We start from the raw sequence: 4,778 nt of genomic DNA, 5'->3' as shown, positions 1-4,778 counted from the left end.
AACATGCAGACAGGGTACATTTTAAAAGAAAAATTGTTTGTTACAATCAACAGGTGGTGGAACGTGAAATGCGTTGTCAACCCTTAACGAATTTCCTCTCACAGATCAGATGAACGGCAACTTGTTTCACCAACGAACTATCGAGGGAGTGCATACAATGAAATGGGGTAGCTAATGGTGCCGTATTGGGGCGTCACTTTTAAAATCTCATTTAAATTTGATCCTCATCCCCTTGGCCTACAAGTGGATCCGGGTCCCCTCCAAAATATCTACCGCGGCACTTGAGTAATGATCCCTCTAATTTACATCTATTTAGATGTATATTAGACCGCTTGAGGTTTCTCCTCCGATGATAATTTGTCACTAGTCGGAAGGAAAGCCCTCGACTCACCCGTTCCTTTTTAAATTAATCACGGCCCTTGAAAACAATCTGCACAGCGGCCTGGGAACGCTTGTACTTCGACTTTTCTAGTAAACGGGAAAACACCCGGTTACGAAACGTTTTATTATCCAATGGATCAAAACTGGCAGATAAGGGGTTGTATAACGTAAAAGTTGTACAACCAAATTGTAACGGTATTCACGTCAAAGAATGTTTCGTAAGCCCGACTCGCACCCGGGACGAGATGATATTAAGGGAGGTCGGACAGACGTTTCCTACGCCGTGTTGACGTCAACAGAGGTATTTGGGGGTGGCACTTACAGATGTCCCCTCCGTTTTTGCATAATGCCCTTTTCAAAGACGACATGAGTATATTTAACGAGTCACCTCTCCACGACCCTCCATTACCATTACGTAAAATCCCATGAATTATAAATAATACAAAAATATTTTTAAAATATTAATGCGACTTCCTGACAATCGTACTTCCTTTACGTACAACATTTCTTTTATTAAATTCCAAAAATATATATTGATATTTTCTTCAAGTAAAAAATATTGTTTGGCCATTTATTTTGCCAAGTTTTTGAAAATATAACAATTTAAATATATGACCGTATATGTACACTTTTTGCAACGATTTGCTTTTATTTTTTTGATGTTTGTTAAAATATTACTTTTACCCCAATATGGGGTAGTTGTAATTTTGTAATTACACACATTGATTACACACAAAAATCATTACGGCGTTTTCCAACTACATTAATTGTTAAATATTGTCATGAAGTCAGAGATATGATAAAACTGTACCTTGATTATCTATTATAGTATAGTAGTTCTACAGAATAACAACAGCAAAAGAATCTCTAATTAAATCAACTGTAATTGATATGATGTGTAATTGAATGTGTTTCAATCTATACAATATAAAAAATATAAACAATAATAATAAGTCAATACAATTAAATTAACAATAATATAAATAAACAATTTATATAAACAAATTTTATAACAATGTGTGGTGTTTAATGACCGTTAGTCAATGATTATTCGGAGATCGTGAGATGCGGCCTGGTGTGACGTTGGTTTTAGAAAAACATTTTCTTTATCGTGCCAACGTTTCGATCTTTATTGAGATCATTTTCAGGGCTCAAAGTGTCTGTTTTCCGTGTAGATGTGTCATTCTTGTGAGTCGTGTTGAGAGTGCCTTTTATAACTTTATATATTTTTATAAATATATTTATAAATTATCAATTGAATATGTAATATTTTAACAATCACAAGGGACCTTAATTTATCGTGCCAACGTTTCGATCTTTATTGAGATCATCTTCAGGGCCTGGGATTTACAAACATTGTTTACATATTACAATTACATTTTGGAAAATCTTTTTCTGAAAGCTACATCACACCAGACCGCATCTCACGATTTCTAAATAAATATCGATTAACGGTCACTAATCACCATACTTCATTACTATGTTGTTGTAAATTGTACTTAGTCTATTGCAATCAGTCTTTAAAGTGCAAGAATTTCACTTCTTTTGCACAAGCATAGACTCTTTCAACAATCTTCGGCCAAGTAAGGCTTTCAATATCCATGATTATAATCTCCTCCATATTAAAATCAAAACCATGTTTCATTTCAAGAGCATGTTTGGATAAACCTGTTCCTGTTCGACTATGGTTGATAAAATCATATTTATGGGCCCTAATCCTTTCTAGTAGGTTCTCTTTGGTTTGACCATAATATACAGCCGGACAATCATTACATTTGATAAAATATACAACATTTGACATTTTACCGTTTGTTATTTATCATTTAATTTAATAAAAAACCTATTTTGTTTTTATATTTATAAATTATTTTCACATTATTTGGAGATCGTGAGGTGCAGTCTGGTGTGACGCAGGTTTTAGAAAAACATACTAACTTACTTTTTTTACTTTTACTTACCACTAAGTTAAATTTATTTTTTCTTTATCGTGCCAACGCTTCGATCTTTATTGAGATCATCTTCAGGGCCTTGGATTTATAAACATTGATTAAATTTTATAAATACATGTAGGATGAGAGAAAAAAATGCATTTATACAATGCCAGAAAATTTTAGATAAAAAAATGAATTTATACAATGCTAGAAAATTTCAAATTAAAAAAAATGAATTTACAAAATGCAAGAAAATTTTAGATTTAATCAAAGTATTTGTTCTCACTCAAAGTGTTTTCCGTGTAGATGTGTCATTCTTGTTGAGAGTGCCAGTGAGATAATGGTGTTTTATGTTTATAAACGTTGGATTTTGAAGGGGTGGGGAATGGTTTATGATAATTGATGATAAATGATATGATATGATGATAAAGAAAATTTTAGATAAAAAAATAAATTCATACAATACTAGAAAGTTTTAGATAAAAAAATGAATTCATACAATGCTAGAAAATTTTAGATTAAAAAAATGAATTTATACAATGCTAGAAAATTTTATATTAAAAAAATGAATTCATACAATGCTAGAAAATTTTATATTAAAAAAATGAATTCATACAATGCTAGAAAATTTTACATTAAAAAAAAAAAATTAATACAATGCTAAGAAATTTTAGGTTCAATCAATGTATTTGTACTTACTCAAAGTGTTGGTTGAGTCAAATCCTTTGATTGAATCTAAAAATTTTCTAGCATTGTATAAATGCATTTTTTCATCTAAAATTTTCTAGTATTGTATAAATTCATTTTTTTAATATAAAATTTTCTAGCATTGTAAAAATGCATTTCTTTAATTTAAAATTTTCTAGCAATTTATAAATTCATTTTTTTCACTTTCTACGTGTACTTATAAAATTACGTATAAAATGTTTTTCTAAAACCTACATCACACCAGACCTCACCTCACGATCTCCAAATAATCAATGGCTAACAGTCACTAAACAACACATATTTTCACATTGTCAATTTTATTTTCAAGCAAAACGTTTACTTTGTTACACATGTCATTAACAAAGATTAAACAATTAATTTTCCTAATCTTCCTAAATCCTGCCAAACAGTGCTTTGGCGTGACCGTTAGACACAAGAATCAATTTGAAATTTATTCTTTTGATGAAAACACTTCTCACTTAAATTAAGGAATGTATCAATTAAATTCATTATAATAATGATTTTGTTTTTGTGGAGTGTGATAAGGTATGATATAATACCCCATCAGAGTCCCATTCTTGCAAATTACTAAGAAGTCCAGAAAAGGCAATTTGCCATCCCCATCATGAGTAAGATTTTTGCTAGATGACACGACTTAAAGGCTGTGATTATTTTTGTCCATTCTTTTTCCTTAATAATCAAAAATAGGTATCAACATATTTTTCAATTATTTTAATTTTAAAATCAAAATTTATTTTTTCAAATCTATTAGTTATTTTATAAACATATATGAAACCATGAGCAACAATAAACCTCTCGGTTCAGACTATAAAAAATAAATAAGAGAGGTTTTTCACTCACTCTTGTCTTTGTTGTCACTGTTTATGGATGCATGGAATATGGAAGAATGAGATTTTATAAATTATAAAAATGACAGGAATATTTTTGTGAAATGTTGTACATCGTGGAGATCATTCATGGGCAAAGGTAACATTTAAATAATTGTGATTTCATTTCATAAAAAGGTGCGTCGTTTATCGAAGAATTTTTGATTGAGCAGTTTGAATACTGAGATATTTAAACGTTGGGTTGAATCCCAGACATTTAGTCCATATGTTCATATTGGTTTTCAGTAGAGAGTAGTAAAGTAGTACTTCGTTGGGATGTAGTATTTTGAATCGTTTGTAAGTTGTCGTGACAGGATTTTCTATAGTTCATCAGTTCTTGTCCTGGGAGACAAGACCAGTAATTGATTTTACGTCGTTGGCCCTAGATGATTTGACTTGATACTTTTATTTCTTTTATATTTTTGTCAGTTTCCTCCATAAACAGTACATGCTGCGGTAAATGCTAATAATTTATATAATAAATCCATTAGAGCTCGTGGTCCCATTGACCAATTAACTTTTTTCAATTAATTAATCTTTATGTAAGGTATTGGTTGAGAGAAAAAAGTCAGTGTCACGTGCGGGATTCGAACCCACGACCCTCGGTTAAATACGCCCCTACATACCACTTGAGCTATCGAGACTTCGATCCACTCGGACACCAACTTCCCACCTCAACCCACCTTTCGAATTTTCCCTCCGTTTTGCCATATTTCAAATGTGTAATCTATTTGAATCTCGGCGGTTGAAGTGGGAAGTTGGTGAACGAGTGGATCGAAGACACGATAGCTCAAGTGGTAGAGCAGTGGCGTATTTAGCCGAAGGTCGTGGGTTCGAATCCCGCTCGTCACACTGACTTTTTAACTCAACC

This window comes from Cimex lectularius, unplaced genomic scaffold (genome assembly GCF_000648675.2).
Source record: "Cimex lectularius strain Harlan isolate CLEC.00 unplaced genomic scaffold, Clec_2.1 scaffold68, whole genome shotgun sequence".
NCBI classification, from domain to species: Eukaryota; Metazoa; Arthropoda; class Insecta; order Hemiptera; family Cimicidae; genus Cimex; species Cimex lectularius.
The sequence above is the reverse complement of the archived record's forward strand: the minus strand, read 5'-3'. Positions refer to the sequence as shown.